General features: G+C 32.4%; 1 long non-coding RNA gene across 2 annotated transcripts; it reads left to right on the forward strand.

The window, feature by feature from the left end:
* Positions 1-1,719: 1,719 nt before the first annotated feature.
* On the forward strand, positions 1,720-11,769 carry LOC112701129 (uncharacterized). 2 transcript variants are annotated; one of them, XR_011863430.1, is made up of 7 exons: positions 1,720-2,050; positions 2,202-2,304; positions 3,316-3,395; positions 5,302-5,404; positions 9,417-9,604; positions 10,478-10,871; positions 11,441-11,769. It is a non-coding gene; the product is annotated as an uncharacterized lncRNA (long non-coding RNA). The 2 variants fall into 2 exon arrangements; XR_011863431.1 differs by lacking the exons at positions 1,720-2,050; positions 2,202-2,304; positions 3,316-3,395 and adding an exon at positions 4,037-4,363 and having other exon boundaries at positions 11,441-11,765.
* Positions 11,770-12,142: the final 373 nt, after the last annotated feature.

Consider the following 12,142-nt stretch of genomic DNA (forward strand, 5'->3'; position numbering starts at 1 on the left):
TATTAAAAAAAGAGTAAATTGGCAGATTAAAAATAGAGGAAGACTTAGTATCAGAGAGGATAGATAATTTAGAGATTATCCACCTTTCATCCTTCTCACAGACAAATACCAAGACCTAGGATTCATGGGTTAAAAAATTATTTAATACAAATGGAACTTAAAATCATAACTTGATAAAAAAATTATTTCAGATTAAGTGAAGTTAGAATTATTTGCAGAACCTCCTTGAGACAAAAAAAATATCAGTCAATTTGGTACAAGAAAAAGAATGGATTATACTCATTCTCATCATGATATAATCTAACATTCTATTTCTACCATGTTCATAAACAAATTCAGATACCAAATTCAAGGAGAAGAACCTATGATTATGAATTTGGGATATTAAGTGTCAACTAAAAATTAATTTTTTTTATCTAAAACCTAAATTACAATCGCTTACCTAATATAAAAAAGCTTCACTCAAGATTGTTCTAAGTATCAAATTATTGTCCACACTGTACACAATGTTCAAAATATCCTATCACTGCTTTTTCTCGTGTTCGACTTTTATGACTATTTAGGCAAAATTCAGCCAATACCTCGTCTCATCATTCCTACAAGACCATGCTTCATGGAAGTAGTTAAAAGCAAATTTTTAGAAGATTAATTCAAGTTCACACGATGCTAATCCCTTTTCTCAATTCGCAAACACCCTCTAGAAACTCTAACTAACTCGAAATCAATTTGTCTTTGAATCATGCATAAGAAAACAAGTTGGGAGCCTTTTTAAAAAGTTCATCCAATTGTACTTGCCTTCCCCTTGAGAGCTTCAATCATGCATAAGAAAACAAGTTGTTATGGTTTTTTTTTTATTCTTTTTAAAGTTTAACTTAATTTCTATCTTTGGCTATAATACCTAAGGACCCCTCAATTTGTACACTATAAAAATCTGACTCTCTGATTTTTTAAATTTGAGGGTTCAAATTTGTTATTTAAAATAAAATAAAAATTTAAATCTATATAAGGAAAACACGTCAATTAATCATAATAGTGACACATCATTTTTTAGTATTTCCAAAAAAATTAGCCAAATGATGCTTTTCTGCGGGGTATATTGATGCGATTCAAATTTTGAGCTTTTTTTAGTATTTTTTAAATCTATAATAAAATAATAATAATTTTATAAATGATGGACTTTTTTTATTTTTTTTTAAATTTTGTTGTAAGTTCTATTCTAACATAAATTTTTTTTTATATTGGCTTTATTTTAGTGATGTGTATCGGAGTAGTTCTAGCTGGCACTACAACAATTTTGATCTATGACAACATATATTCGAAACAATACTTAAAAAATGTTGTCTAAAATAATAAAAAGCAACTCTTAATATTTGTTGCAAAAAAATAAGACTATTGCAACTCTTTTAAATCAACATGTTATAAATGTTATTTTTTAGTTAATTAAAAAACATAACAAAGATGTTGCTTTAATAAATTAAATAGACAACATTTATTATATTCATATATTACATTTTATAAAAGTTGCTTTAAAATTTTTAATAAACATCAACTTATAAATGTTGTCTAAAATAAATTAATATTTTTTTTTTAAAATTATAAGCTTCTCTCCAAATATTTTAACAAAATATTTTTCCCACTTTAACTAAAAAAAAAGAAAAACAAAACCCCTTTCCTCCACGGGCATTCAATTCATCATCTTCTTCTCCTTTTACTGAAAGAAAGTCTGAGACAAAACCCCAACCCTAACAAGCACAAAATCATCTTCATCTTCCTCTCTTCGATGATGGCAATAGAGGAGACATTGACGTGTGCTCTTCTTTGCTAATTCATCCTCATCTTCATCTTCCTCAGACATTGACGTGCTACTAAATCATCTTCTTCTTCGTCTTCTTCTCTTCGAGGATGGCAATGGAGGTCTTGACACGCGTTTGAGCTTTGATTCTCTCTGCTTGTAGTTCGAGATTCAATTCACTTTGTTCGCGTTTGATCTTCGATTGTCTCTGCTAGCAGTTCGAGCTTCCATCATTTCTGCTCGCTTGTTCATCACCGGGTACCTATGATTCTGCATATTCCTTTTTCTTTTTCATTTTGAATCCTAATTTTAATAATGTTGATGTTGCTATTATAGGATTTTTGGTAATAATGTTGCTGTTTCGAGCTTGCCGTTCATATTTGTGTATATTTGTGTATTTTGTAACCAGATCTATAAAGTCTTTAGGTTTTACTTGCCGTTCATCTATGATCTCTTCCAATTTGCCAGCGTTCTTCTGCTAGGGTTCATCACCGCTGATCATTGTTTTACAGGTACTCATGATTTTATCTCTGTTTTTCTTTTCTATTTTTGTGTTTTGAATCCTAATTTTTGGTTATATGAAATTTTGTTGCTGTATGTGTGCATTAGTGTTGAAGCAACTCTACTGTCACTGTGTGCGTTTAATGGAACTGCATGTGTATTTTAAATCTTCTGGTTGAACTTAAACTTGTTTTTACATACATAGCTTTGTGCAGTACCATTTTATTTTGGTTTTTTATTATTGTGGGAGTTCTTGTTTCTACTCCCAAGGAAATAAGGCAGGAGGTAGCGGCTGTTTGCTCATTTAATTTGGCTGAAAATCTGCACTTTGAGTCCTTTAGCTTTTAACTGGTGATTTTACTTGTATTGCTAGAAAATGTAAAATGCTTAGCTATTAGCCAGAGTTGATCTTAGTTAGCTTATTTTGAGTTAGGATTTTGTTATTTTTTGATAGTGTAAATTGATTATGTAACAAATGTTAGATCCTAGTTCCTAGCTACCACCAATGACAATGCGTCTAAATTCTAATAGTCTCCTTTGCTTCTAGAAAATAAAATCTGTCATAAGGAACACAATAAAAAAAAGAAGATAAAAAGGTTTTTTAGTTCCATATATTTTTTTAGAATATTAACATACAAACAGTTTAATATTTTATAAATCTAAATCATTTTATAAATGGTTACATCAAACTCAAATTTATATAACACCAGATGCAGATTGACATGGACTAAATTTGTGCATTGCTAAGGCTTCCACAGCTTTTAAGCACTGATATTTCAAGTTTCCAGACCCAGAAAAATGAGATCACTTCAGTTCTTGGCCAAACTCATATTTGTGTACTTCATCTTCTTCAAAAACTGAATAAAATTGGAAAAGAAGAAGTGAAAATATTATTAGCTTTCAAAGTTATCTTTCCGACAAATTTAAATATAGGATTGATGCAATGCTGCTTCAATTAAAGCAGTGTTCTGTTAATACAAGATTATTAACAAACACTAAAAAGTGTGTGTGTGTGAAAACAGGAAAGTGAGTGGAAGCTGCTTGTGTAACTTCTATCAGCATAAGGCTTTGCTTTGTTGACTTGTGTGAAAAAGACAAAAAGGTGAATTGGTTATTACTGGAAATGATAATCGATATAGTATTTTACTGTTTTCATGTGTGTTTTTGAGTAAATGAATGTGTTAATCAATAACTATATGAGACTGATTATAATTTGTAGTTAGCGTTAAGGAAAATAAAACATTCTATGCAGATACTTCGATTTTTTGCACTTTGGTTATATTATTTATGAAATTTGTTATAAACATGAATCATATTTGATTATAATAACTTGTAAAGTTTGATTATAGATTTGAACATAAGACTACTACTTTCTTATACAAGTGACTTGATTTACGGCTGATTTTTGGATCATATGGTTGTAATATTATAAATATAATAATCTTAAGATATATTTTCCCCCTATTACTACTATTAAAAGTTGTGTAAGAAAGCAAGAAAACTTCGTATAAAAAGCGTCTTCATCGATGCCATTAGAAGCCAAGAAAATATCGGTTAGTTAATTAGACAGTTGGCAGCGAGTTACTTAGAAGTCAGTAATAATCAGTAGTAGGAAATCTGTTATCAAGTAAGCAGCATGTATATAACCACCCTCCATTTCAGTAATGAATGAGAAAATCATACTCACTTCTCATGATTCACCTTCTCTAATCTAAGTAACTAGTGCACTAACAGCGTAAATGAGAAGTAGCGATAGCAGAATCAATAAGTTCAACTATGAATGTTGAGCTATCAAAATTCAGAAGCATAACTAATATATACAAATGGATTGCTCATGCTTTTACAATAAAATACATATTACAATGTGTATTAAGAAGTCAAAAGTGACATAAAGAACAACTAATACTAGCCCCAAACATATATAAACCCTTCATTTTCTGTGTTTGTGCCGTAGATTTACATTTATTTCTAGGTTCATATCCCAGCTGGATGGATGCAATGAGGTGTGTCAAAAGCTTCAGATCTGGGGAACCATTTAGCTGAAGAGATCAAGGCTTAGTAATGATACATGTAAGTATGTAACATATTGAGAAACCTGTGCCATGAACTATGAGAACTAAGTGGTGTGGGAACTGGGAACTTAAACTTAAACTCTGGTCTCTCCTTCTTATAAGTAAAACTCTAAGGCTAAAAACCATGGCTTAAAAGAGAGTGAACATATTCCTTCTTTGATGCTTTTCCTGGGGAATGAAATGGAATTAGTAAATTACCACTTTTAAGCATAAACATATATAAGGAGGACCAATTATGAGGACTGGGTCATTGGGTGGGGCAGCTAGCTACTGTGGTTGTTTCTAGAAATTACATTATTGAAATTGACATCCTAATCATAATGATTAGTATAGTAGTGATGACAAATTGAGAATAGATTAATAGTGATTAGTTCATTTATGCAGAGTAGTCCACTAAACTAATATTCTTAGTCCTGTTATATTTGCGCATAATAAAATCCAACTAACTAGGCTTCTTTGGATGGCTTCTTTCAACGCCACATATAACTCATTATTTTACAGGTCTCGTCAAGAAAGAAACTAAAAAAGAAAAAAAGAATTGTGGTCTGTGTTCTTTATTAGAAAAAAAAGAAAATTAATATTTTTTTAAAAATAATTAGAAAATATTTATTTTTTAAGTTTCTTTTTTTCTCATTTCATCTTATTTTTTATTTGATCTCCTTAATGCATCTAGATGTTAGTACTGATCATACTTGGAGGCAGTTTTCATTAAATAATACTGCACTTAAAATAGACATCCATTAATCCTGACTTGAGTTATAGTTTTAGTTCCAACTTAATAATTCACTATGTGGTTTGCAGATACTTAATAAAAACTGGATCTATTCTTTTTTAAATTTTCTAAATAGAATCCTATGTGAATGAAAATACCTCATTTATGCTGATCCTGTTTTGAATGTTGGAAAACATAAAGTTTTTAGTCTTGTTCTATTTCAGGTTCTTTTGTCAATTTTCTCATTATTGACGGATCCCAACCTGCTAAGTATGAAGCTACTGCACGCAGCTGAACACTAAGTGCAAATTATTGCGGCATGACCTCGTAAGATATTTCTATCTTATACTTATTTGCTTTTATATGTTTATGTTATTCTTTTGCACTTTTTAATATATTTTATATTAAGCAACTGTGCATATATAGCAAGTTTCAGATTCCATTTTGATAAATAAAAATCGTTTTTAGTTTAATAGTAATATCACTATGAACAATTAGGTTTTCCCAGGACTCATCCAAGAACTGGATGAGTTTACCAAGACATAGCCAAGAGTTTAGAGACGGCGTCAATATATTCTTGGACTATGCTTACTCCGTTGGAAATCCTCAAGGAGAGGAAATTCTATGTCCTTGTGCAAAATGTTGCAACTTCCTTTGGGGTCAAAGAGAGTCTATTTATAGCCATTTAATATGCTTTGGATTTGTCAAGGGCTATACACGATGGGTTAATCATGGGGAAAGTGTAATTGGTATGGATGTCGATACTGGTGATACCGGTGAGATTTATTCATGCGATGACATTGAAGGCTTGCTAGACGAAAGGTTTAGGAATGTGGCAGATGTTGAGGGAGAAAAAGAAGGTATGAACGAAGATGCAAAGAAGTTCTATAATTTGGTTGACGAGGCTAGCAAGGAACTATATCTTGGTTGCAAGGGATTTTCTACGTTATCTTTCACCATCCGACTATACTTGTTGAAGTGTCTACATGGATGGAGCAATGCCTCGTTCACTTTCCTCCTGGAGTTGTTGAAAGAGGCTATTCCTAACTTGAATCTCCCTTCTTCTTTCAACAAAGCCAAGGCTATGGTAAGAGATTTAGGTCTTGATTATAAAAAGATTGATGCATGTCCAAATGACTGCATGCTATATTGGAAAGAGCACGAGAATGAAACATGTTGCCATGAATGTGGAACTTCTCGTTGGATTGAGCCTGCGGTAGTTGAAGGTGACATATCTTCAAAGAAAGCTCACAATATTCTTGCAAAGACATTACGACACTTTCCCCTAATTCCTAGGTTTCAAAGGCTATTCATGTGCTCAAAGACCGCTAAGAATATGAGTTGGCATCAGGAAGAGCGTAAAAAGGATGGAAAGCTAAAGCATCCTGCCGATGGTCAATCATGGAAAGATTTTGATAACCGACATTCAGAATTCGCCAAGGAACCTCGTAACTTGAGACTTGGTTTGGCGAGCGATGGATTCAATCCGTTTCGAACCATGAGTATATCTCATAGCACATGGCCGGTTATTTTAATGACTTATAACTTGCCACCATGGATGTGCATGAAACAAGAATACTTCATGCTTTCTCTGTTGATCCCGGGACCAAAATCGCCAGGAAATGATATTGACGTGTACCTGCAACCATTGATTGAGGAATTGAAGGAGTTATGGGAACTTAGGGTAGAAACATACAATGCCGCAAGAAATAAAACTTTTCAAATGCATGCAGCTCTCTTATGGACAATTAGTGATTTTCCTGCATATGCAATGTTATCCGGGTGGAGTACAAAGGGGAAACTAGCTTGCCCTTCTTGTAACTATGGGACTTGTTCTAGTTATCTTACACATAGTCGGAAGATGTGTTATATAGGTCATCGTGTTTTTTTGCCCGAGGAACATCCATGGAGAACTAATAAAAGGTCATTTAATGGAAAAGAAGAACATCGAAAAGCTCCACCGTTGCTAGAGGGCATGGAAGTTTTAAGTCACTTAGATTCTATGGAGAATTCCTTTGGGAAGACAAAAACAAAGGTGAATGAAAGCCCGTGGAGGAAAAGGTCAATCTTTTTTTATTTACCTTACTGGAAGTATAACACATCAAGACACAATCTTGATTTAATGCATATAGAAAAGAATATAGTTGACAGTATTCTTGGAACTCTCTTGGATATATCTGGAAAGACAAAAGACCACCTAAATGCTCGATATGACTTGAAAGAAATAGGCATTCGTAAGAATCTTCATCCAAAAGAAATAAGAGGTCATAGAAAAGTGAAGTTTGCAAAAGCATGTTTCTCCATGACTAAAGCTGAGAAATCAATTTTTTGTGATGTCTTGAAGAAAGCAAAGCTACCTGATGGTGCTGCCTCAAATATTTCTCGATGCGTGAACCTTGCAGAAAGAAAAGTATCAGGTTACAAGACTCATGATGCCCATTTTATGCTGCATTATTTGCTGCAAATTCCCATCAAAAGTATACTTCCAGATTCGGTCGCAATCCCTTTAATTTGGCTTGGCTCTTTTTTTCGTCAGTTATGTCAAAAGGTTATCACATTAGAAGAGATAAATTAATTGGAAGCAGAGATTGTGATAACACTATACCAATTGGAGAGGATTTTTCCTCCTTCATTTTTTGACATAATGATGCATTTGCCTATTCATTTGGCTAATGAAGTGAGACTAGGCGGCCCAGTTCAATTTCGGTGGATGTATCCTCCCGAAAGATACATGTGTACTTTGAAGTCATATGTTCGAAATAGAAGTCGTCCTGAAGAATCTATTGCGGAGGCCTACTTGGTTGATGAGTGTTTAACTTTTTGCTCACGTTATTTACATGATGGTGTTCAAACAAAATTGAATAGAATACCCCGGAATAATGATGCTAATGACTTTGAAGCGGAAATTTCACATTCATTTCCAATTTTGTTTCCTAAGAAAGGCTGTCCATTGGGAGCAAAGAAGGGTGAGATTTTTTCTCTTGACAACAAGTCTCGAAACCAAGCCCATAGCTATATATTATTGAACTGTGGAAAAATTGAAGACTATGTTAGGTAAATCCTACTTACCAAACATATTATTGAACTGTCTATTTCTTTTAATTTTTTTAATTATGAATCATGGAATTATCTCTAGGTTTTACTTACGAAAATCCTAATTTTGGATTTAGAGAGCATGAGGCTGATCAACAAGGAACAAGTTGGGTGAAAGCTAAGAACCATAGTATGAACTTTCCCTCATGGTTTAAAGCACGTGCCATGCGTCAGAATGTTCCAGATTGGATTAAGGAGCTTTCTAGAGGGCCCAACAAGATTGCAAAAAGATATTCGGGGTATTTTATCAATGGGTATAGATTTCATACTAGGCAACGTGAGGCAAGACGCAAGACGCAAAATAGTGGTGTAACTTTAGTTGCGTTGACTACGAGCTTTGCAAGTGCAAAGGATCCAAATCCAATTCGTGCAAAAGTTTCCTACTATGGCAGAATAAATGATATAATTGAGTTAGACTACTTTGGCAATTTTAAGGTTGTATTGTTTAAATGTGACTGGTATGAGACTCAAGAGGATGGCTATGGCTCTTCGTATGTTCAATTCAACAAAAAATGCTATCAAGAAGAACCTTTTGTGTTGGCATGTCAAGTACACCAATGCTTCTATGTGCAAGATCCATTTGATCAAAATAAACATTATGTTATGAAGTCAATTCCAAGGGATTTATTTAGCATAGGTGACGAAGCTGATGTTGATCCCCAAGCTATATATGAAAAAGAGCCATCTGACAGTCAATGGGTCCTTCTATACCCAATGATAATGGTGAAATTGATTTGATTAGGGGTGACTTGCACGAAGTTGTTATAGATGCTTCAAAAGGAGTTCTTCTTTCACAAGAATACAACACAGAATCAGAAGATAATTCCGAAGACGACATTGAATGATTTATACTTTTTTCCTTTATTACACTAAATAGTAGGGAAGTAGAATGAAATATGTATATACTTTAACTTTTTAATTGCATTAAACAGTAGGGAAGTGGAATGAAAGATGTATCACTTTTTTATATATGTGTCTTATGGCATGCCTTCTTGTTTATTACTATTAAATAGTAGTCTTCAATTACATCCTCAGCAAACAGCTCCTTCAGTTCCACAATGTTATCTCCTTCAGCTCCTTCTTGTTTATTACTATTAAATAGTAGTCTTCAATTATATCCTCAGCAAACAACTCCATTCAGTTTCTTAATGATTTATTAAAGGCTGAATTTGGTGTTAGGAAAGAACTTTATTTACATTGCCAAATTCTAATGTCTAATGTCATCTTTTATTTTGTTTTATTTCAGAAATACAATGGAAACAAGAACTACTCCAAAGCGGAAAAGACTAGTAAAACAGTATCAAAGCAACAAGCAATTCATGTAGAAAAATACAGCAGAAATTCATAAGAAGCAGCATTTTATCTCTCCAATGATGGCTGGTGGTCATGGACAAAAGAGAAAAGAGCCTTGATTCAGGAACACAAGCTGTTATTGTAAGTCATAATAAGTTGAAGTAGAACTGCCTTAATTTACAAATTGATCTAAAATAAAATTGCCTTAATTTACAGTATTATTTTAAGTCAGATTGTCCTGTATAAAACTTAAAAAGTATTGTTATAGTATGTAATATGTATATATCTTGATTTTAGAGCCTTCAAAGTCAATTTCCCCTGGAGGAGGATTCTTCTTGAAAGCTAATATAATTTATAAATAACTAATTAAGTAGATTTAAAACATACATGATCATGTTTTGTGGGGTCCATAATTAAAATATACATGTGAATTGCTTATGCTTTAATTTATTTAGATATAGCAGGCGAAAAGTCAAAGATACAAATGTTAAATGATATATTACCTCTTAATTCTAATTAAAATAACATTGACTTGTCACAAACTCACAATAGTGTCCCGTGTCCTTTTAGAGTTTGGGATTTGGTAGGCATTAATTTAAGACAGCTTGCTTTTTTAGGTTTGAAATTAATCAAATCATCCTTTAATTTCTGTCATCTATTTATATTTAATGGGTAGCTGATATGGACATGACTGGTAAACAGAGCTCTCAGCCATCAACTTGAATAAAATGTGTGTTTCTAAAATACATATTATTAAGTGAATATAATTTTTGTGAAAAGGACATAAAATCTAAGTTTTAACTTTTAATATGTTCATTATATCATTATTAAAAGTATTAAAAGTTCCCCCAATGAAGTTCTCATCTCAGAAACTTCCATTAATGCTGCATCCCTACTCTCATTTGCTTCCATTAACTCCCTCTTGAATAACACCTTTACTTTTAGGCTGTTTTGGAAAGAAGCATGAGAATCAGTGAGTGGAACAAGTTAAAATTGTTATGTTTTTTTTAATAGGATAAACTTAAGAGCCACCAAGAAGCTGGAGACACTCCCGAGAAAGCATTTACTGCAGTATTAGGCAAAGAACAACCAGGAAGAGTTCGATGTTATGGGAGGACAATCACAAAAACATCTCTGCAGAAAGAACGGGAGATTGCTAAAATTAAGCAACAACATACAGAGACTATAAGTTCAATGAAAACTGAACTTCATGAGACAAAAGATAGAGTCCAAAGTTTGGAGGATCTTGTGAAGCTTCTCTTGCAACAGAGTTCTCTTGGCACAAATATTGATGAAGCACTGTCTTTATTACGAGCCAAGGAATCAACACATGATATAAATAGTAAGCAATGTTCGAATGGCAACGATCGTCCTTCCTCATCAACTCGTGATCCAAAGTGATGACCAGGTATAACAAAAAAATTTGCAGTAATTTTTGTGATTTATCATTTATTAGGAATGGACTATCAACATTTTTGGCCTTTGCTTTCTCTGTCTTCTGCCATCTTACTTCATGGTGGCTTCTGCAATACACTCTTGCTATTTTTAATCAATTATCTTTTTTTCTTTTTCCTTTTTAATTACTTATTTTTGTAGCGTTGTGCTACTGTGAGGAAGAAAATTTTTTCCTCATTGCTGAAATAATGTGGCTATGTTGGGGAGTGATGCGTGTTGTCACTGCAACAGACTCTAGTAACTGCTGTCTCATTCACAGGAATGGCAGAAATTGTCAACGGAGTTGTTTCATATATTTATCTTTTCATTTCTTCCCCCTTCAAATTTATGTTTCAGTCATTTATATGCTGTAACTTTATAAGTTGTTTCAATGGATTCTACACTAAAAAATTGAAGTATATGGATCTTGAATTATTCTGTTCCTTTGATTTTATTCTATTAGTGTTGTTTTGCTATTTTATGGATAATCATATGGTTCGAACTTAGAACAATTTGGAAGTTTTCTGACACTTGTATTTTCAGCTGACACAGGTTAAGAATTATTGCCTTAATAGGGAAGTTTGATGTTACTCGCACATAGTTATTAGGGGAGTATAACAATGGCTATTGCAGCAGTTATTGGACTCAGTGGAGGCAAGAGGATTTTGAGTTCATCATACCATTACTCTGATGTTACCGAAAAGCTTTTATTTGGCACTAATTTTGGATCCACACACTATCAGATTGTTCCAACAAAGTCAAGCATAGATATAAAATATGCAAGTAGATTGACATCTTTTTGATAAATATTAATTACTATTTTGTTATGACAATTATTGTTAGACAAGAATTTTATTATTTTGTTGAGAATTATTGATGAACATGTATTTGAAATACTAATTGAACTTTTTAATATCTATTTTAATTAGAATTTTATTATTAGTTATTTTGTCTCTTTTATAATTTTTTTCTATTGTGCACAAATTTATTTATTAATTAAAATAATTACATATGTATAAACAAAAAATTTTATTGTAAATTTTAATTTTTTGTATTATTACAAAAATAATTTTTATTTTTATCAAAAAGGCAACCCTTTTATTAGTTGCATATTTTGAATATTAGACAACACTTGTATGGTTGCATATCCAAAAGAAAAAGCAACACTTGTATAGGTTGCATATCCAAAAGAAAAGACAACACTTGTATAGGTTGCATATCCTAAAGAAAAGGCAATACTTTAAA

The sequence above is a fragment of the Arachis hypogaea genome, chromosome 7, assembly GCF_003086295.3.
Source record: "Arachis hypogaea cultivar Tifrunner chromosome 7, arahy.Tifrunner.gnm2.J5K5, whole genome shotgun sequence".
In the NCBI taxonomy this organism is placed as follows: Eukaryota; Viridiplantae; Streptophyta; class Magnoliopsida; order Fabales; family Fabaceae; genus Arachis; species Arachis hypogaea.